At 38.3% G+C, this 23312-nt stretch overlaps 1 long non-coding RNA gene across 2 annotated transcripts in view; it reads left to right on the top strand.

Annotated features, from left to right (window-relative positions):
- The window catches only part of LOC144799797 (uncharacterized), an 861044-nt gene that overhangs the window by 323606 nt on the left and 514126 nt on the right, over positions 1-23312 (top strand). Inside the window, exon 1 of one of the 2 annotated variants that reach the window (XR_013603876.1) lies at positions 11285-11349. The exons of the other annotated variant lie outside the window; for it this stretch is intronic. This is a non-coding gene — a long non-coding RNA (uncharacterized LOC144799797). Of the gene's footprint in view, positions 1-11284; positions 11350-23312 lie in introns of those variants that run through there. 2 annotated transcript variants of the gene reach the window in all.

Below are 23312 nucleotides of genomic sequence, written 5' to 3'. Positions count from 1 at the left end.
CATAGCACTGGGGTCTTCCGCATGAATATTATTTGTCAAGAATAAAGCGATTACGATGGCGCTATGGGCATCATGTTAGCTTTTTAAAGACGTTGATTGTCTACAAGGCTGACAATCCTATTTTAAATACTCGTGCTAGCAATATGTCATCCGAGGAAATTAGTGTCTTTGAGGCTGGAATGAGGTGTCTTGTATTAGAGCTATTGACTTACTCTCTCATGGAGGGAAGCTAATCAATGCTTTCAATGTTGCAGAGCTCTTTCCCATTACACCTCCTACTTGGCTTAGAGTCATAATTACAGATCACTACCTAGTGCGGAATTGCTAATGCCTCATTGTTCTGTGTAATTGTCACCTATGGCGATTGGTCAAGTGTTCCCTGACATCTTAAAGCTAACGCAGGATGTCATCTGACATGTTGGCGAGCAATACGATACATTTATCATGGTATTGAAATAGGTAGGATAGACAGGACTCCCTGCTGAAGGCAAAGATGGTGAGATGAATGAAACAAGGGCATTATTTGAGACTTATTTATTTGACGGTGTCGGTGATCATAATATTCTCAGGTTCTCTATAGGTTAACTGATAGGGATGTGCAAGAATGAAGATGTCAGAATCTGTTGTTCATAGTTTTTCTCATTCCCACTAACTGTAGCATAAACCTTCCTTTATAAACTTATCAGATCACTTAATGGTTATTGGTGTACCATAACCTAAAAGAATTGCAGTGAGCAGCGTACGCCGTCACTTGAATAGCAATGAGATCTTTTCTATACGTTCAAATATAGGTGCTAGAGTTGTGTGGAGAGTGATAGCAAAGGAGGCTTAGGATTTAGAGGTATGCCAGGTTGAAAATAAATTTGAGATTTGACTGGTTTTTGAGACGTGGATTTTCATAATATTACAGACGTCATAGTACAGATTAATAACCCTTTATCAAAATATCTTTGTTGTTGTGTTGCATTGGTTTGGAAATATTCAAGTTCTGTTAATAGACTAACAGTGGACTTTTCCATTTGCAGAATATATTGAATGACCAGCAGAGGCAGTGTTTCAGAAGAAAATTTCTCTGAGTTGCTGAGACCAAAAAGAAACGAAAAAAAAATGTTCAGCAGCCTTCGGCGTGATTTACCTATTTAAATGGTGAGTCAAACTCTCAATTTATCATTTTGCTAGTCCTTAAAAGAAGTTCATAGCATTTGACAGCTCTCAGCTCCTTTTACTGGGGTCTTACGCATTAATATTATTTGTCAAGTATAAAGCGATAAGGATGGTGCTATGGGCATCATGATAGCTTTTTAAAGACGTTGATTGTCTACAAGGCTGACAATCCTATTTTACATACTCGTGCTAGCAATATGTCATCCGAGGAAATTAGTGTCTTTGAGGCTGGAATGAGGTGTCTTGTATTAGAGCAATTGACTTACTCTCTCATGGAGGGAAGCTAATTTAACCTTCCTCCCTTCACACTGAATGTGGGACTCTTATACTGAAGAAGGATTGCTCTTTAGGATACTCTGTGTTCTTCTACCTCCTGCCCTTTTTCAAAAGGGGAGCCCAATGCTGTCAATGTTGCAGAGCCCTTTCCCATTACACCTCCTACTTGGCTTGGAGTCATAATTACAGATCACTACCTAGTACGGAATTACTAATGCCTCATTGTTCTGTGTAATTGTCACCTATGGCGATTGGTCAAGTGTTCCCTGACATCTTAAAGCTAACGCAGGATGTCATCTGACATGTTGGCGAGCAATACAATACATTTATCATGGTATTGAAATAGGTAGGATATACAGGACTCCCTGCTGAAGGCAAAGATGGTGAGATGAATGAAACAAGGGCATTATTTGAGACTAATTTGTTTGACGGTGTCGGTGATCATAATATTCTCAGGTTCTCTATAGGTTAACTGATAGGGATGTGCAAGAATGAAGATGTCAGAATCTGTTGTTCATAGTTTTTCTCATTCCCACTAACTGTAGCATAAACCTTCCTCTATAAACTTATCAGATCATTTAATGGTTATTGGTGTACCATAACCTAAAAGAATTGCAGTGAGCAGCGTACGCTGTCACTTGAATAGCAATGAAATCTTTTCTATACGTACAAATATAGGTGCTAGAGTTGTGTGGAGAGTGATAGCAAAGGAGGCTTAGGATTTAGAGGTATGCCAGGTTGAAAAGAAATTTGAGATTTGACTGGTTTTTGAGACGTGGATTTTCATAATATTACAGACGTCATAGTACAGATTAATAACCCTTTATCAAAATCTCTTTGTTGTTCGTGTTGCATTGGTTTGGAAATATTCAAGTTCTGTTAATAGACTAACAGTGGACTTTTCCATTTGCAGAATATATTGAATGACCAGCAGAGGCAGTGTTTCAGAAGAAAATTTCTCTGAGTTGCTGAGACCAAAAAGAAACGAAAAAAAAATTCAGCAGCCTTCGGCGTGATTTACCTATTCAAATGGTGAGTCAAACTCTCAATTTATCATTTTGCTTGTCCTTAAAAGAAGTTCATAGCACTGGGGTCTTCCGCATGAATATTATTTGTCAAGAATAAAGCGATTACGATGGCGCTATGGGCATCATGTTAGCTTTTTAAAGACGTTGATTGTCTACAAGGCTGACAATCCTATTTTAAATACTCGTGCTAGCAATATGTCATCCGAGGAAATTAGTGTCTTTGAGGCTGGAATGAGGTGTCTTGTATTAGAGCTATTGACTTACTCTCTCATGGAGGGAAGCTAATCAATGCTTTCAATGTTGCAGAGCTCTTTCCCATTACACCTCCTACTTGGCTTAGAGTCATAATTACAGATCACTACCTAGTGCGGAATTGCTAATGCCTCATTGTTCTGTGTAATTGTCACCTATGGCGATTGGTCAAGTGTTCCCTGACATCTTAAAGCTAACGCAGGATGTCATCTGACATGTTGGCGAGCAATACGATACATTTATCATGGTATTGAAATAGGTAGGATAGACAGGACTCCCTGCTGAAGGCAAAGATGGTGAGATGAATGAAACAAGGGCATTATTTGAGACTTATTTATTTGACGGTGTCGGTGATCATAATATTCTCAGGTTCTCTATAGGTTAACTGATAGGGATGTGCAAGAATGAAGATGTCAGAATCTGTTGTTCATAGTTTTTCTCATTCCCACTAACTGTAGCATAAACCTTCCTTTATAAACTTATCAGATCACTTAATGGTTATTGGTGTACCATAACCTAAAAGAATTGCAGTGAGCAGCGTACGCCGTCACTTGAATAGCAATGAGATCTTTTCTATACGTTCAAATATAGGTGCTAGAGTTGTGTGGAGAGTGATAGCAAAGGAGGCTTAGGATTTAGAGGTATGCCAGGTTGAAAATAAATTTGAGATTTGACTGGTTTTTGAGACGTGGATTTTCATAATATTACAGACGTCATAGTACAGATTAATAACCCTTTATCAAAATATCTTTGTTGTTGTGTTGCATTGGTTTGGAAATATTCAAGTTCTGTTAATAGACTAACAGTGGACTTTTCCATTTGCAGAATATATTGAATGACCAGCAGAGGCAGTGTTTCAGAAGAAAATTTCTCTGAGTTGCTGAGACCAAAAAGAAACGAAAAAAAAATGTTCAGCAGCCTTCGGCGTGATTTACCTATTTAAATGGTGAGTCAAACTCTCAATTTATCATTTTGCTAGTCCTTAAAAGAAGTTCATAGCATTTGACAGCTCTCAGCTCCTTTTACTGGGGTCTTACGCATTAATATTATTTGTCAAGTATAAAGCGATAAGGATGGTGCTATGGGCATCATGATAGCTTTTTAAAGATGTTGATTGTCTACAAGGCTGACAATCCTATTTTACATACTCGTGCTAGCAATATGTCATCCGAGGAAATTAGTGTCTTTGAGGCTGGAATGAGGTGTCTTGTATTAGAGCAATTGACTTACTCTCTCATGGAGGGAAGCTAATTTAACCTTCCTCCCTTCACACTGAATGTGGGACTCTTATACTGAAGAAGGATTGCTCTTTAGGATACTCTGTGTTCTTCTACCTCCTGCCCTTTTTCAAAAGGGGAGCCCAATGCTGTCAATGTTGCAGAGCCCTTTCCCATTACACCTCCTACTTGGCTTGGAGTCATAATTACAGATCACTACCTAGTACGGAATTACTAATGCCTCATTGTTCTGTGTAATTGTCACCTATGGCGATTGGTCAAGTGTTCCCTGACATCTTAAAGCTAACGCAGGATGTCATCTGACATGTTGGCGAGCAATACAATACATTTATCATGGTATTGAAATAGGTAGGATATACAGGACTCCCTGCTGAAGGCAAAGATGGTGAGATGAATGAAACAAGGGCATTATTTGAGACTAATTTGTTTGACGGTGTCGGTGATCATAATATTCTCAGGTTCTCTATAGGTTAACTGATAGGGATGTGCAAGAATGAAGATGTCAGAATCTGTTGTTCATAGTTTTTCTCATTCCCACTAACTGTAGCATAAACCTTCCTCTATAAACTTATCAGATCATTTAATGGTTATTGGTGTACCATAACCTAAAAGAATTGCAGTGAGCAGCGTACGCTGTCACTTGAATAGCAATGAAATCTTTTCTATACGTACAAATATAGGTGCTAGAGTTGTGTGGAGAGTGATAGCAAAGGAGGCTTAGGATTTAGAGGTATGCCAGGTTGAAAAGAAATTTGAGATTTGACTGGTTTTTGAGACGTGGATTTTCATAATATTACAGACGTCATAGTACAGATTAATAACCCTTTATCAAAATCTCTTTGTTGTTCGTGTTGCATTGGTTTGGAAATATTCAAGTTCTGTTAATAGACTAACAGTGGACTTTTCCATTTGCAGAATATATTGAATGACCAGCAGAGGCAGTGTTTCAGAAGAAAATTTCTCTGAGTTGCTGAGACCAAAAAGAAACGAAAAAAAAATTCAGCAGCCTTCGGCGTGATTTACCTATTCAAATGGTGAGTCAAACTCTCAATTTATCATTTTGCTTGTCCTTAAAAGAAGTTCATAGCACTGGGGTCTTCCGCATGAATATTATTTGTCAAGAATAAAGCGATTACGATGGCGCTATGGGCATCATGTTAGCTTTTTAAAGACGTTGATTGTCTACAAGGCTGACAATCCTATTTTAAATACTCGTGCTAGCAATATGTCATCCGAGGAAATTAGTGTCTTTGAGGCTGGAATGAGGTGTCTTGTATTAGAGCTATTGACTTACTCTCTCATGGAGGGAAGCTAATCAATGCTTTCAATGTTGCAGAGCTCTTTCCCATTACACCTCCTACTTGGCTTAGAGTCATAATTACAGATCACTACCTAGTGCGGAATTGCTAATGCCTCATTGTTCTGTGTAATTGTCACCTATGGCGATTGGTCAAGTGTTCCCTGACATCTTAAAGCTAACGCAGGATGTCATCTGACATGTTGGCGAGCAATACGATACATTTATCATGGTATTGAAATAGGTAGGATAGACAGGACTCCCTGCTGAAGGCAAAGATGGTGAGATGAATGAAACAAGGGCATTATTTGAGACTTATTTATTTGACGGTGTCGGTGATCATAATATTCTCAGGTTCTCTATAGGTTAACTGATAGGGATGTGCAAGAATGAAGATGTCAGAATCTGTTGTTCATAGTTTTTCTCATTCCCACTAACTGTAGCATAAACCTTCCTTTATAAACTTATCAGATCACTTAATGGTTATTGGTGTACCATAACCTAAAAGAATTGCAGTGAGCAGCGTACGCCGTCACTTGAATAGCAATGAGATCTTTTCTATACGTTCAAATATAGGTGCTAGAGTTGTGTGGAGAGTGATAGCAAAGGAGGCTTAGGATTTAGAGGTATGCCAGGTTGAAAATAAATTTGAGATTTGACTAGTTTTTGAGACGTGGATTTTCATAATATTACAGACGTCATAGTACAGATTAATAACCCTTTATCAAAATATCTTTGTTGTTGTGTTGCATTGGTTTGGAAATATTCAAGTTCTGTTAATAGACTAACAGTGGACTTTTCCATTTGCAGAATATATTGAATGACCAGCAGAGGCAGTGTTTCAGAAGAAAATTTCTCTGAGTTGCTGAGACCAAAAAGAAACGAAAAAAAAATGTTCAGCAGCCTTCGGCGTGATTTACCTATTTAAATGGTGAGTCAAACTCTCAATTTATCATTTTGCTAGTCCTTAAAAGAAGTTCATAGCATTTGACAGCTCTCAGCTCCTTTTACTGGGGTCTTACGCATTAATATTATTTGTCAAGTATAAAGCGATAAGGATGGTGCTATGGGCATCATGATAGCTTTTTAAAGACGTTGATTGTCTACAAGGCTGACAATCCTATTTTACATACTCGTGCTAGCAATATGTCATCCGAGGAAATTAGTGTCTTTGAGGCTGGAATGAGGTGTCTTGTATTAGAGCAATTGACTTACTCTCTCATGGAGGGAAGCTAATTTAACCTTCCTCCCTTCACACTGAATGTGGGACTCTTATACTGAAGAAGGATTTCTCTTTAGGATACTCTGTGTTCTTCTACCTCCTGCCCTCTTTCAAAAGGGGAGCCCAATGCTTTCAATGTTGCAGAGCCCTTTCCCATTACACCTCCTACTTGGCTTGGAGTCATAATTACAGATCACTACCTAGTACGGAATTACTAATGCCTCATTGTTCTGTGTAATTGTCACCTATGGCGATTGGTCAAGTGTTCCCTGACATCTTAAAGCTAACGCAGGATGTCATCTGACATGTTGGCGAGCAATACGATACATTTATCATGGTATTGAAATAGGTAGGATAGACAGGACTCCCTGCTGAAGGCAAAGATAGTGAGATGAATGAAACAAGGGCATTATTTGAGACTAATTTGTTTGACGGTGATCATAATATTCTCAGGTTCTCTATAGGTTAACTGATAGGGATGTGCAAGAATGAAGATGTCATAATCTGTTGTTCATAGTTTTTCTCATTCCCACTAACTGTAGCATAAACCTTCCTCTATAAACTTATCAGATCACTTAATGGTTATTGGTGTACCATAACCTAAAAGAATTGCAGTGAGCAGCGTACGCTGTCACTTGAATAGCAATGAGATCTTTTCTATGCGTTCAAATATAGGTGCTAGAGTTGTGTGGAGAGTGATAGCAAAGGAGGCTTAGGATTTAGAGGTATGCCAGGTTGAAAATAAATTTGAGATTTGACTGGTTTTTGAGACGTGGATTTTCATAATATTACAGACGTCATAGTACAGATTAATAACCCTTTATCAAAATCTCTTTGTTGTTGTGTTGCATTGGTTTGGAAATATTCAAGTTCTGTTAATAGACTAACAGTGGACTTTTCCATTTGCAGAATATATTGAATGAGCAGCAGAGGCAGTGTTTCAGAAGAAAATTTCTCTGAGTTGCTGAGACCAAAAAGAAACGAAAAAAAAAATGTTCAGCAGCCTCCGGCGTGATTTACCTATTTAAATGGTGAGTCAAACTCTCAATTTATCATTTTGCTAGTCCTTAAAAGAAGTTCATAGCATTTGACAGGTCTCAGCTTCTTTTACTGGGGTCTTACGCATGAATATTATTTGTCAAGTATAAAGCGATAAGGATGGTGCTATGGGCATCATGATAGCTTTTTAAAGACGTTGATTGTCTACAAGGCTGACAATCCTATTTTACATACTCGTGCTAGCAATATGTCATCCGAGGAAATTAGTGTCTATGAGGCTGGAATGAGGTGTCTTGTATTAGAGCAATTGACTTACTCTCTCATGGAGGGAAGCTAATTTAACCTTCCTCCCTTCACACTGAATGTGGGACTCTTATACTGAAGAAGGATTGCTCTTTAGGATACTCTGTGTTCTTCTACCTCCTGCCCTTTTTCAAAAGGGGAGCCCAATGCTGTCAATGTTGCAGAGCCCTTTCCCATTACACCTCCTACTTGGCTTGGAGTCATAATTACAGATCACTACCTAGTACGGAATTACTAATGCCTCATTGTTCTGTGTAATTGTCACCTATGGCGATTGGTCAAGTGTTCCCTGACATCTTAAAGCTAACGCAGGATGTCATCTGACATGTTGGCGAGCAATACAATACATTTATCATGGTATTGAAATAGGTAGGATATACAGGACTCCCTGCTGAAGGCAAAGATGGTGAGATGAATGAAACAAGGGCATTATTTGAGACTAATTTGTTTGACGGTGTCGGTGATCATAATATTCTCAGGTTCTCTATAGGTTAACTGATAGGGATGTGCAAGAATGAAGATGTCAGAATCTGTTGTTCATAGTTTTTCTCATTCCCACTAACTGTAGCATAAACCTTCCTCTATAAACTTATCAGATCATTTAATGGTTATTGGTGTACCATAACCTAAAAGAATTGCAGTGAGCAGCGTACGCTGTCACTTGAATAGCAATTAAATCTTTTCTATACGTACAAATATAGGTGCTAGAGTTGTGTGGAGAGTGATAGCAAAGGAGGCTTAGGATTTAGAGGTATGCCAGGTTGAAAAGAAATTTGAGATTTGACTGGTTTTTGAGACGTGGATTTTCATAATATTACAGACGTCATAGTACAGATTAATAACCCTTTATCAAAATCTCTTTGTTGTTGTGTTGCATTGGTTTGGAAATATTCAAGTTCTGTTAATAGACTAACAGTGGACTTTTCCATTTGCAGAATATATTGAATGACCAGCAGAGGCAGTGTTTCAGAAGAAAATTTCTCTGAGTTGCTGAGACCAAAAAGAAACGAAAAAAAAATTCAGCAGCCTTCGGCGTGATTTACCTATTCAAATGGTGAGTCAAACTCTCAATTTATCATTTTGCTTGTCCTTAAAAGAAGTTCATAGCACTGGGGTCTTCCGCATGAATATTATTTGTCAAGAATAAAGCGATTACGATGGCGCTATGGGCATCATGTTAGCTTTTTAAAGACGTTGATTGTCTACAAGGCTGACAATCCTATTTTAAATACTCGTGCTAGCAATATGTCATCCGAGGAAATTAGTGTCTTTGAGGCTGGAATGAGGTGTCTTGTATTAGAGCTATTGACTTACTCTCTCATGGAGGGAAGCTAATCAATGCTTTCAATGTTGCAGAGCTCTTTCCCATTACACCTCCTACTTGGCTTAGAGTCATAATTACAGATCACTACCTAGTGCGGAATTGCTAATGCCTCATTGTTCTGTGTAATTGTCACCTATGGCGATTGGTCAAGTGTTCCCTGACATCTTAAAGCTAACGCAGGATGTCATCTGACATGTTGGCGAGCAATACGATACATTTATCATGGTATTGAAATAGGTAGGATAGACAGGACTCCCTGCTGAAGGCAAAGATGGTGAGATGAATGAAACAAGGGCATTATTTGAGACTTATTTATTTGACGGTGTCGGTGATCATAATATTCTCAGGTTCTCTATAGGTTAACTGATAGGGATGTGCAAGAATGAAGATGTCAGAATCTGTTGTTCATAGTTTTTCTCATTCCCACTAACTGTAGCATAAACCTTCCTTTATAAACTTATCAGATCACTTAATGGTTATTGGTGTACCATAACCTAAAAGAATTGCAGTGAGCAGCGTACGCCGTCACTTGAATAGCAATGAGATCTTTTCTATACGTTCAAATATAGGTGCTAGAGTTGTGTGGAGAGTGATAGCAAAGGAGGCTTAGGATTTAGAGGTATGCCAGGTTGAAAATAAATTTGAGATTTGACTAGTTTTTGAGACGTGGATTTTCATAATATTACAGACGTCATAGTACAGATTAATAACCCTTTATCAAAATATCTTTGTTGTTGTGTTGCATTGGTTTGGAAATATTCAAGTTCTGTTAATAGACTAACAGTGGACTTTTCCATTTGCAGAATATATTGAATGACCAGCAGAGGCAGTGTTTCAGAAGAAAATTTCTCTGAGTTGCTGAGACCAAAAAGAAACGAAAAAAAAATGTTCAGCAGCCTTCGGCGTGATTTACCTATTTAAATGGTGAGTCAAACTCTCAATTTATCATTTTGCTAGTCCTTAAAAGAAGTTCATAGCATTTGACAGCTCTCAGCTCCTTTTACTGGGGTCTTACGCATTAATATTATTTGTCAAGTATAAAGCGATAAGGATGGTGCTATGGGCATCATGATAGCTTTTTAAAGACGTTGATTGTCTACAAGGCTGACAATCCTATTTTACATACTCGTGCTAGCAATATGTCATCCGAGGAAATTAGTGTCTTTGAGGCTGGAATGAGGTGTCTTGTATTAGAGCAATTGACTTACTCTCTCATGGAGGGAAGCTAATTTAACCTTCCTCCCTTCACACTGAATGTGGGACTCTTATACTGAAGAAGGATTTCTCTTTAGGATACTCTGTGTTCTTCTACCTCCTGCCCTCTTTCAAAAGGGGAGCCCAATGCTTTCAATGTTGCAGAGCCCTTTCCCATTACACCTCCTACTTGGCTTGGAGTCATAATTACAGATCACTACCTAGTACGGAATTACTAATGCCTCATTGTTCTGTGTAATTGTCACCTATGGCGATTGGTCAAGTGTTCCCTGACATCTTAAAGCTAACGCAGGATGTCATCTGACATGTTGGCGAGCAATACGATACATTTATCATGGTATTGAAATAGGTAGGATAGACAGGACTCCCTGCTGAAGGCAAAGATAGTGAGATGAATGAAACAAGGGCATTATTTGAGACTAATTTGTTTGACGGTGATCATAATATTCTCAGGTTCTCTATAGGTTAACTGATAGGGATGTGCAAGAATGAAGATGTCATAATCTGTTGTTCATAGTTTTTCTCATTCCCACTAACTGTAGCATAAACCTTCCTCTATAAACTTATCAGATCACTTAATGGTTATTGGTGTACCATAACCTAAAAGAATTGCAGTGAGCAGCGTACGCTGTCACTTGAATAGCAATGAGATCTTTTCTATGCGTTCAAATATAGGTGCTAGAGTTGTGTGGAGAGTGATAGCAAAGGAGGCTTAGGATTTAGAGGTATGCCAGGTTGAAAATAAATTTGAGATTTGACTGGTTTTTGAGACGTGGATTTTCATAATATTACAGACGTCATAGTACAGATTAATAACCCTTTATCAAAATCTCTTTGTTGTTGTGTTGCATTGGTTTGGAAATATTCAAGTTCTGTTAATAGACTAACAGTGGACTTTTCCATTTGCAGAATATATTGAATGAGCAGCAGAGGCAGTGTTTCAGAAGAAAATTTCTCTGAGTTGCTGAGACCAAAAAGAAACGAAAAAAAAAATGTTCAGCAGCCTCCGGCGTGATTTACCTATTTAAATGGTGAGTCAAACTCTCAATTTATCATTTTGCTAGTCCTTAAAAGAAGTTCATAGCATTTGACAGGTCTCAGCTTCTTTTACTGGGGTCTTACGCATGAATATTATTTGTCAAGTATAAAGCGATAAGGATGGTGCTATGGGCATCATGATAGCTTTTTAAAGACGTTGATTGTCTACAAGGCTGACAATCCTATTTTACATACTCGTGCTAGCAATATGTCATCCGAGGAAATTAGTGTCTATGAGGCTGGAATGAGGTGTCTTGTATTAGAGCAATTGACTTACTCTCTCATGGAGGGAAGCTAATTTAACCTTCCTCCCTTCACACTGAATGTGGGACTCTTATACTGAAGAAGGATTGCTCTTTAGGATACTCTGTGTTCTTCTACCTCCTGCCCTTTTTCAAAAGGGGAGCCCAATGCTGTCAATGTTGCAGAGCCCTTTCCCATTACACCTCCTACTTGGCTTGGAGTCATAATTACAGATCACTACCTAGTACGGAATTACTAATGCCTCATTGTTCTGTGTAATTGTCACCTATGGCGATTGGTCAAGTGTTCCCTGACATCTTAAAGCTAACGCAGGATGTCATCTGACATGTTGGCGAGCAATACAATACATTTATCATGGTATTGAAATAGGTAGGATATACAGGACTCCCTGCTGAAGGCAAAGATGGTGAGATGAATGAAACAAGGGCATTATTTGAGACTAATTTGTTTGACGGTGTCGGTGATCATAATATTCTCAGGTTCTCTATAGGTTAACTGATAGGGATGTGCAAGAATGAAGATGTCAGAATCTGTTGTTCATAGTTTTTCTCATTCCCACTAACTGTAGCATAAACCTTCCTCTATAAACTTATCAGATCATTTAATGGTTATTGGTGTACCATAACCTAAAAGAATTGCAGTGAGCAGCGTACGCTGTCACTTGAATAGCAATTAAATCTTTTCTATACGTACAAATATAGGTGCTAGAGTTGTGTGGAGAGTGATAGCAAAGGAGGCTTAGGATTTAGAGGTATGCCAGGTTGAAAAGAAATTTGAGATTTGACTGGTTTTTGAGACGTGGATTTTCATAATATTACAGACGTCATAGTACAGATTAATAACCCTTTATCAAAATCTCTTTGTTGTTGTGTTGCATTGGTTTGGAAATATTCAAGTTCTGTTAATAGACTAACAGTGGACTTTTCCATTTGCAGAATATATTGAATGACCAGCAGAGGCAGTGTTTCAGAAGAAAATTTCTCTGAGTTGCTGAGACCAAAAAGAAACGAAAAAAAAATTCAGCAGCCTTCGGCGTGATTTACCTATTCAAATGGTGAGTCAAACTCTCAATTTATCATTTTGCTTGTCCTTAAAAGAAGTTCATAGCACTGGGGTCTTCCGCATGAATATTATTTGTCAAGAATAAAGCGATTACGATGGCGCTATGGGCATCATGTTAGCTTTTTAAAGACGTTGATTGTCTACAAGGCTGACAATCCTATTTTAAATACTCGTGCTAGCAATATGTCATCCGAGGAAATTAGTGTCTTTGAGGCTGGAATGAGGTGTCTTGTATTAGAGCTATTGACTTACTCTCTCATGGAGGGAAGCTAATCAATGCTTTCAATGTTGCAGAGCTCTTTCCCATTACACCTCCTACTTGGCTTAGAGTCATAATTACAGATCACTACCTAGTGCGGAATTGCTAATGCCTCATTGTTCTGTGTAATTGTCACCTATGGCGATTGGTCAAGTGTTCCCTGACATCTTAAAGCTAACGCAGGATGTCATCTGACATGTTGGCGAGCAATACGATACATTTATCATGGTATTGAAATAGGTAGGATAGACAGGACTCCCTGCTGAAGGCAAAGATGGTGAGATGAATGAAACAAGGGCATTATTTGAGACTTATTTATTTGACGGTGTCGGTGATCATAATATTCTCAGGTTCTCTATAGGTTAACTGATAGGGATGTGCAAGAATGAAGATGTCAGAATCTGTTGTTCATAGTTTTTCTCATTCCCACTAACTGTAGCATAAACCTTCCTTTATAAACTTATCAGATCACTTAATGGTTATTGGTGTACCATAACCTAAAAGAATTGCAGTGAGCAGCGTACGCCGTCACTTGAATAGCAATGAGATCTTTTCTATACGTTCAAATATAGGTGCTAGAGTTGTGTGGAGAGTGATAGCAAAGGAGGCTTAGGATTTAGAGGTATGCCAGGTTGAAAATAAATTTGAGATTTGACTGATTTTTGAGACGTGGATTTTCATAATATTACAGACGTCATAGTACAGATTAATAACCCTTTATCAAAATATCTTTGTTGTTGTGTTGCATTGGTTTGGAAATATTCAAGTTCTGTTAATAGACTAACAGTGGACTTTTCCATTTGCAGAATATATTGAATGACCAGCAGAGGCAGTGTTTCAGAAGAAAATTTCTCTGAGTTGCTGAGACCAAAAAGAAACGAAAAAAAAATGTTCAGCAGCCTTCGGCGTGATTTACCTATTTAAATGGTGAGTCAAACTCTCAATTTATCATTTTGCTAGTCCTTAAAAGAAGTTCATAGCATTTGACAGCTCTCAGCTCCTTTTACTGGGGTCTTACGCATTAATATTATTTGTCAAGTATAAAGCGATAAGGATGGTGCTATGGGCATCATGATAGCTTTTTAAAGACGTTGATTGTCTACAAGGCTGACAATCCTATTTTACATACTCGTGCTAGCAATATGTCATCCGAGGAAATTAGTGTCTTTGAGGCTGGAATGAGGTGTCTTGTATTAGAGCAATTGACTTACTCTCTCATGGAGGGAAGCTAATTTAACCTTCCTCCCTTCACACTGAATGTGGGACTCTTATACTGAAGAAGGATTTCTCTTTAGGATACTCTGTGTTCTTCTACCTCCTGCCCTCTTTCAAAAGGGGAGCCCAATGCTTTCAATGTTGCAGAGCCCTTTCCCATTACACCTCCTACTTGGCTTGGAGTCATAATTACAGATCACTACCTAGTACGGAATTACTAATGCCTCATTGTTCTGTGTAATTGTCACCTATGGCGATTGGTCAAGTGTTCCCTGACATCTTAAAGCTAACGCAGGATGTCATCTGACATGTTGGCGAGCAATACGATACATTTATCATGGTATTGAAATAGGTAGGATAGACAGGACTCCCTGCTGAAGGCAAAGATAGTGAGATGAATGAAACAAGGGCATTATTTGAGACTAATTTGTTTGACGGTGATCATAATATTCTCAGGTTCTCTATAGGTTAACTGATAGGGATGTGCAAGAATGAAGATGTCAGAATCTGTTGTTCATAGTTTTTCTCATTCCCACTAACTGTAGCATAAACCTTCCTCTATAAACTTATCAGATCACTTAATGGTTATTGGTGTACCATAACCTAAAAGAATTGCAGTGAGCAGCGTACGCTGTCACTTGAATAGCAATGAGATCTTTTCTATGCGTTCAAATATAGGTGCTAGAGTTGTGTGGAGAGTGATAGCAAAGGAGGCTTAGGATTTAGAGGTATGCCAGGTTGAAAATAAATTTGAGATTTGACTGGTTTTTGAGACGTGGATTTTCATAATATTACAGACGTCATAGTACAGATTAATAACCCTTTATCAAAATCTCTTTGTTGTTGTGTTGCATTGGTTTGGAAATATTCAAGTTCTGTTAATAGACTAACAGTGGACTTTTCCATTTGCAGAATATATTGAATGACCAGCAGAGGCAGTGTTTAAGAAGAAAATTTCTCTGAGTTGCTGAGACCAAAAAGAAACGAAAAAAAAATTCAGCAGCCTTCGGCGTGATTTACTTATTTAAATGGTGAGTCAAACTCTCAATTTATCATTTTGCTTGTCCTTAAGAGAAGTTCATCGCACTGGGGTCTTCCGCATGAATAATATTTGTCAAGAATAAAGCGATTACGATGGCGCTATGGGCATCATGTTAGCTTTTTAAAGACGTTGATTGTCTACAAGTATGACAATCCTATTTTACATACTCGTGCTAGCAATATGTCATCCGAGGAAATTAGTGTCTTTGAGGCTGGAATGAAGTGTCTTGTATTAGAGCAATTGATTTACTCTCTCATGGAGGGAAGCTAATTTAACCTTCCTCCCTTCACACTGAATGTGGGACTCTTATACTGAAGAAGGATTGCTCTTTAGGATACTCTGTGTTCTTGTACCTCTGGCCCTCTTTCAAAAGGGGAGCCCAATGCTTTCAATGTTGCAGAGCCCTTTCGCATTACACCTCTTACTTGGCTTTAAGTCATAATTACAGATCACTACCTACTGCGGAATTGCTAATGCCTCAATTTTCTGTGTAATTGTCACCGATGGCGATTGGTCAAGTGTTCCCTGACATCATAAAGCTACAGCAGGATGTCATCTGACATGAGGGCGAGCAATAGGATACATTTATCATGGTAGTGAAATGGGTAGTAGGATAGACAGGACTTCCAGCTGAAGGCAAATATGGTGAGATGAATGAAGCAAGGGCGTTATTAGAAACTTATTTGTTTGACGGTGTCGGAGATCATAATATTCTCAGGTGCTCTATAGGTTAACCGATTGGGATGTGCAAGAATGGAGACATCAGAATCTGTTGTTCATAGTTTTTCTCGTTCCCACTAACTGTAGCATAAACCTTCCTCCATAAACTTATCATATCACTTAATGGTTATTGGTGTACCATAACCTAAAAGAATTGCAGTGAGCAGCCTACGCTGTCACTTGAATAGCAATGAGATCTTTTCTATACGTTCAAATATAGGTGCTAGAGTTGTGTGGAGAGTGATAGCAAAGGAGGCTTAGGATTTAGAGATATGCTCAGTTGAAAATGAATTTGAGATTTGGCTGGTTTTTGAGACGTGGATGTTCATAATATTATAGACGTCATAGTACAGATTAATAACCCTTTATCAAAATCTCTTTGTTGTTGTATTGCATTGGTTTGGAAATATTCAAGTTCTGTTCATAGACTAACAGTTGACTTTTCCATTTGCAGAATATATTGAATGACCAACAGAGGCAGTGTTTCAGAAGAAAATTTCTCTGAGTTGCTGAGACCAAAAAGAAACGAAAAAAAAATGTTCAGTAGCCTTCGGTGTGATTTACCTATTTAAAAGGTGAGTCAAACTCTCAATTTATTATTTTGCTAGTCCTTAAAAGAAGTTCATAGCATTTGACAGCTCTCAGCTCCTTTTACTGGGGTCTTACGCATGAATATTATTTGTCAAGTATAAAGCGATAAGGATGGTGCTATGGGCATCATGATAGCTTTTTAAAGACGTTGATTGTCTACAAGGCTGACAATCCTATTTTAAATACTAGTGGTAACAACATGTCATCCGAGGAAATTAGTGTCTATGAGGCTGGAATGAGGTGTCTTGTATTAGAGCAATTGACTTACTCTCTCATGGAAGGAAGCTAATTTAACCTTCCTCCCTTCACACTGAATGTGGGACTCTTATACTGAAGAAGGATTGCTCTTTAGGATACTCTGTGTTCTTCTACCTCCTGCCCTCTTTCAAAAGGGGAGCCCAATGCTTTCAATGTTGCAGAGCCCTTTCCCATTACACCTCCTACTTGGCTTGGAGTCATAATTACAGATCACTACCTAGTGCGGAATTGCTAATGCCTCATTGTTCTGTGTAATTGTCACCTATGGCGATTGGTCAAGTGTTCCCTGACATCTTAAAGCTAACGCAGGATGTCATCTGACATGTTGGCGAGCAATACGATACATTTATCATGGTATTGAAATAGGTAGGATAGACAGGACTCCCTGCTGAAGGCAAAGATGGTGAGATGAATGAAACAAGGGCATTATTTGAGACTTATTTATTTGACGGTGTCGGTGATCATAATATTCTCAGGTTCTCTATAGGTTAACTGATAGGGATGTGCAAGAATGAAGATGTCAGAATCTGTTGTTCATAGTTTTTCTCATTCCCACTAACTGTAGCATAAACCTTCCTTTATAAACTTATCAGATCACTTAATGGTTATTGGTGTACCATAACCTAAAAGAATTGCAGTGAGCAGCGTACGCCGTCACTTGAATAGCAATGAGATCTTTTCTATACGTTCAAATATAGGTGCTAGAGTTGTGTGGAGAGTGATAGCAAAGGAGGCTTAGGATTTAGAGGTATGCCAGGTTGAAAATAAATTTGAGATTTGACTGGTTTTTGAGACGTGGATTTTCATAATATTACAGACGTCATAGTACAGATTAATAACCCTTTATCAAAATCTCTTTGTTGTTGTGTTGCATTGGTTTGGAAATATTCAAGTTCTGTTAATAGACTAACAGTGGACTTTTCCATTTGCAGAATATATTGAATGAGCAGCAGAGGCAGTGTTTCAGAAGAAAATTTCTCTGAGTTGCTGAGACCAAAAAGAAACGAAAAAAAAATTTTCAGCAGCCTCCGGCGTGATTTACCTATTTAAATGGTGAGTCAAACTCTCAATTTATCATTTTGCTAGTCCTTAAAAGAAGTTCATAGCATTTGACAGGTCTCAGCTTCTTTTACTGGGGTCTTACGCATGAATATTATTTGTCAAGTATAAAGCGATAAGGATGGTGCTATGGGCATCATGATAGCTTTTTAAAGACGTTGATTGTCTACAAGGCTGACAATCCTATTTTACATACTCGTGCTAGCAATATGTCATCCGAGGAAATTAGTGTCTATGAGGCTGGAATGAGGTGTCTTGTATTAGAGCAATTGACTTACTCTCTCATGGAGGGAAGCTTATTTAACCTTCCTCCCTTCACACTGAATGTGGGACTCTTATACTGAAGAAGGATTGCTCTTTAGGATACTCTGTGTTCTTCTACCTCCTGCCCTTTTTCAAAAGGGGAGCCCAATGCTGTCAATGTTGCAGAGCCCTTTCCCATTACACCTCCTACTTGGCTTGGAGTCATAATTACAGATCACTACCTAGTACGGAATTACTAATGCCTCATTGTTCTGTGTAATTGTCACCTATGGCGATTGGTCAAGTGTTCCCTGACATCTTAAAGCTAACGCAGGATGTCATCTGACATGTTGGCGAGCAATACAATACATTTATCATGGTATTGAAATAGGTAGGATATACAGGACTCCCTGCTGAAGGCAAAGATGGTGAGATGAATGAAACAAGGGCATTATTTGAGACTAATTTGTTTGACGGTGTCGGTGATCATAATATTCTCAGGTTCTCTATAGGTTAACTGATAGGGATGTGCAAGAATGAAGATGTCAGAATCTGTTGTTCATAGTTTTTCTCATTCCCACTAACTGTAGCATAAACCTTCCTCTATAAACTTATCAGATCATTTAATGGTTATTGGTGTACCATAACCTAAAAGAATTGCAGTGAGCAGCGTACGCTGTCACTTGAATAGCAATTAAATCTTTTCTATACGTACAAATATAGGTGCTAGAGTTGTGTGGAGAGTGATAGCAAAGGAGGCTTAGGATTTAGAGGTATGCCAGGTTGAAAAGAAATTTGAGATTTGACTGGTTTTTGAGACGTGGATTTTCATAATATTACAGACGTCATAGTACAGATTAATAACCCTTTATCAAAATCTCTTTGTTGTTGTGTTGCATTGGTTTGGAAATATTCAAGTTCTGTTAATAGACTAACAGTGGACTTTTCCATTTGCAGAATATATTGAATGACCAGCAGAGGCAGTGTTTCAGAAGAAAATTTCTCTGAGTTGCTGAGACCAAAAAGAAACGAAAAAAAAATTCAGCAGCCTTCGGCGTGATTTACCTATTCAAATGGTGACTCAAACTCTCAATTTATCATTTTGCTTGTCCTTAAAAGAAGTTCATAGCACTGGGGTCTTCCGCATGAATATTATTTGTCAAGAATAAAGCGATTACGATGGCGCTATGGGCATCATGTTAGCTTTTTAAAGACGTTGATTGTCTACAAGGCTGACAATCCTATTTTAAATACTCGTGCTAGCAATATGTCATCCGAGGAAATTAGTGTCTTTGAGGCTGGAATGAGGTGTCTTGTATTAGAGCTATTGACTTACTCTCTCATGGAGGGAAGCTAATCAATGCTTTCAATGTTGCAGAGCTCTTTCCCATTACACCTCCTACTTGGCTTAGAGTCATAATTACAGATCACTACCTAGTGCGGAATTGCTAATGCCTCATTGTTCTGTGTAATTGTCACCTATGGCGATTGGTCAAGTGTTCCCTGACATCTTAAAGCTAACGCAGGATGTCATCTGACATGTTGGCGAGCAATACGATACATTTATCATGGTATTGAAATAGGTAGGATAGACAGGACTCCCTGCTGAAGGCAAAGATGGTGAGATGAATGAAACAAGGGCATTATTTGAGACTTATTTATTTGACGGTGTCGGTGATCATAATATTCTCAGGTTCTCTATAGGTTAACTGATAGGGATGTGCAAGAATGAAGATGTCAGAATCTGTTGTTCATAGTTTTTCTCATTCCCACTAACTGTAGCATAAACCTTCCTTTATAAACTTATCAGATCACTTAATGGTTATTGGTGTACCATAACCTAAAAGAATTGCAGTGAGCAGCGTACGCCGTCACTTGAATAGCAATGAGATCTTTTCTATACGTTCAAATATAGGTGCTAGAGTTGTGTGGAGAGTGATAGCAAAGGAGGCTTAGGATTTAGAGGTATGCCAGGTTGAAAATAAATTTGAGATTTGACTGATTTTTGAGACGTGGATTTTCATAATATTACAGACGTCATAGTACAGATTAATAACCCTTTATCAAAATATCTTTGTTGTTGTGTTGCATTGGTTTGGAAATATTCAAGTTCTGTTAATAGACTAACAGTGGACTTTTCCATTTGCAGAATATATTGAATGACCAGCAGAGGCAGTGTTTCAGAAGAAAATTTCTCTGAGTTGCTGAGACCAAAAAGAAACGAAAAAAAAATGTTCAGCAGCCTTCGGCGTGATTTACCTATTTAAATGGTGAGTCAAACTCTCAATTTATCATTTTGCTAGTCCTTAAAAGAAGTTCATAGCATTTGACAGCTCTCAGCTCCTTTTACTGGGGTCTTACGCATTAATATTATTTGTCAAGTATAAAGCGATAAGGATGGTGCTATGGGCATCATGATAGCTTTTTAAAGACGTTGATTGTCTACAAGGCTGACAATCCTATTTTACATACTCGTGCTAGCAATATGTCATCCGAGGAAATTAGTGTCTTTGAGGCTGGAATGAGGTGTCTTGTATTAGAGCAATTGACTTACTCTCTCATGGAGGGAAGCTAATTTAACCTTCCTCCCTTCACACTGAATGTGGGACTCTTATACTGAAGAAGGATTTCTCTTTAGGATACTCTGTGTTCTTCTACCTCCTGCCCTCTTTCAAAAGGGGAGCCCAATGCTTTCAATGTTGCAGAGCCCTTTCCCATTACACCTCCTACTTGGCTTGGAGTCATAATTACAGATCACTACCTAGTACGGAATTACTAATGCCTCATTGTTCTGTGTAATTGTCACCTATGGCGATTGGTCAAGTGTTCCCTGACATCTTAAAGCTAACGCAGGATGTCATCTGACATGTTGGCGAGCAATACGATACATTTATCATGGTATTGAAATAGGTAGGATAGACAGGACTCCCTGCTGAAGGCAAAGATAGTGAGATGAATGAAACAAGGGCATTATTTGAGACTAATTTGTTTGACGGTGATCATAATATTCTCAGGTTCTCTATAGGTTAACTGATAGGGATGTGCAAGAATGAAGATGTCAGAATCTGTTGTTCATAGTTTTTCTCATTCCCACTAACTGTAGCATAAACCTTCCTCTATAAACTTATCAGATCACTTAATGGTTATTGGTGTACCATAACCTAAAAGAATTGCAGTGAGCAGCGTACGCTGTCACTTGAATAGCAATGAGATCTTTTCTATGCGTTCAAATATAGGTGCTAGAGTTGTGTGGAGAGTGATAGCAAAGGAGGCTTAGGATTTAGAGGTATGCCAGGTTGAAAATAAATTTGAGATTTGACTGGTTTTTGAGACGTGGATTTTCATAATATTACAGACGTCATAGTACAGATTAATAACCCTTTATCAAAATCTCTTTGTTGTTGTGTTGCATTGGTTTGGAAATATTCAAGTTCTGTTAATAGACTAACAGTGGACTTTTCCATTTGCAGAATATATTGAATGACCAGCAGAGGCAGTGTTTAAGAAGAAAATTTCTCTGAGTTGCTGAGACCAAAAAGAAACGAAAAAAAAATTCAGCAGCCTTCGGCGTGATTTACTTATTTAAATGGTGAGTCAAACTCTCAATTTATCATTTTGCTTGTCCTTAAGAGAAGTTCATAGCACTGGGGTCTTCCGCATGAATAATATTTGTCAAGAATAAAGCGATTACGATGGCGCTATGGGCATCATGTTAGCTTTTTAAAGACGTTGATTGTCTACAAGCCTGACAATCCTATTTTACATACTCGTGCTAGCAATATGTCATCCGAGGAAATTAGTGTCTTTGAGGCTGGAATGAGGTGTCTTGTATTAGAGCAATTGATTTACTCTCTCATGGAGGGAAGCTAATTTAACCTTCCTCCCTTCACACTGAATGTGGGACTCTTATACTGAAGAAGGATTGCTCTTTAGGATACTCTGTGTTCTTGTACCTCTGGCCCTCTTTCAAAAGGGGAGCCCAATGCTTTCAATGTTGCAGAGCCCTTTCGCATTACACCTCTTACTTGGCTTTAAGTCATAATTACAGATCACTACCTACTGCGGAATTGCTAATGCCTCAATTTTCTGTGTAATTGTCACCGATGGCGATTGGTCAAGTGTTCCCTGACATCATAAAGCTACAGCAGGATGTCATCTGACATGAGGGCGAGCAATAGGATACATTTATCATGGTAGTGAAATGGGTAGTAGGATAGACAGGACTTCCAGCTGAAGGCAAATATGGTGAGATGAATGAAGCAAGGGCGTTATTAGAAACTTATTTGTTTGACGGTGTCGGAGATCATAATATTCTCAGGTGCTCTATAGGTTAACCGATTGGGATGTGCAAGAATGGAGACATCAGAATCTGTTGTTCATAGTTTTTCTCGTTCCCACTAACTGTAGCATAAACCTTCCTCCATAAACTTATCATATCACTTAATGGTTATTGGTGTACCATAACCTAAAAGAATTGCAGTGAGCAGCCTACGCTGTCACTTGAATAGCAATGAGATCTTTTCTATACGTTCAAATATAGGTGCTAGAGTTGTGTGGAGAGTGATAGCAAAGGAGGCTTAGGATTTAGAGATATGCTCAGTTGAAAATGAATTTGAGATTTGGCTGGTTTTTGAGACGTGGATGTTCATAATATTATACACGTCATAGTACAGATTAATAACCCTTTATCAAAATCTCTTTGTTGTTGTATTGCATTGGTTTGGAAATATTCAAGTTCTGTTCATAGACTAACAGTTGACTTTTCCATTTGCAGAATATATTGAATGACCAACAGAGGCAGTGTTTCAGAAGAAAATTTCTCTGAGTTGCTGAGACCAAAAAGAAACGAAAAAAAAATGTTCAGTAGCCTTCGGTGTGATTTACCTATTTAAAAGGTGAGTCAAACTCTCAATTTATTATTTTGCTAGTCCTTAAAAGAAGTTCATAGCATTTGACAGCTCTCAGCTCCTTTTACTGGGGTCTTACGCATGAATATTATTTGTCAAGTATAAAGCGATAAGGATGGTGCTATGGGCATCATGATAGCTTTTTAAAGACGTTGATTGTCTACAAGGCTGACAATCCTATTTTAAATACTAGTGGTAACAACATGTCATCCGAGGAAATTAGTGTCTATGAGGCTGGAATGAGGTGTCTTGTATTAGAGCAATTGACTTACTCTCTCATGGAGGGAAGCTAATTTAACCTTCCTCCCTTCACACTGAATGTGGGACTCTTATACT

Source organism: Lissotriton helveticus, chromosome 12, assembly GCF_964261635.1.
Source record: "Lissotriton helveticus chromosome 12, aLisHel1.1, whole genome shotgun sequence".
Lineage (NCBI taxonomy): Eukaryota > Metazoa > Chordata > Amphibia > Caudata > Salamandridae > Lissotriton > Lissotriton helveticus.
This window is presented reverse-complemented; position numbering and strand designations above follow the sequence as displayed.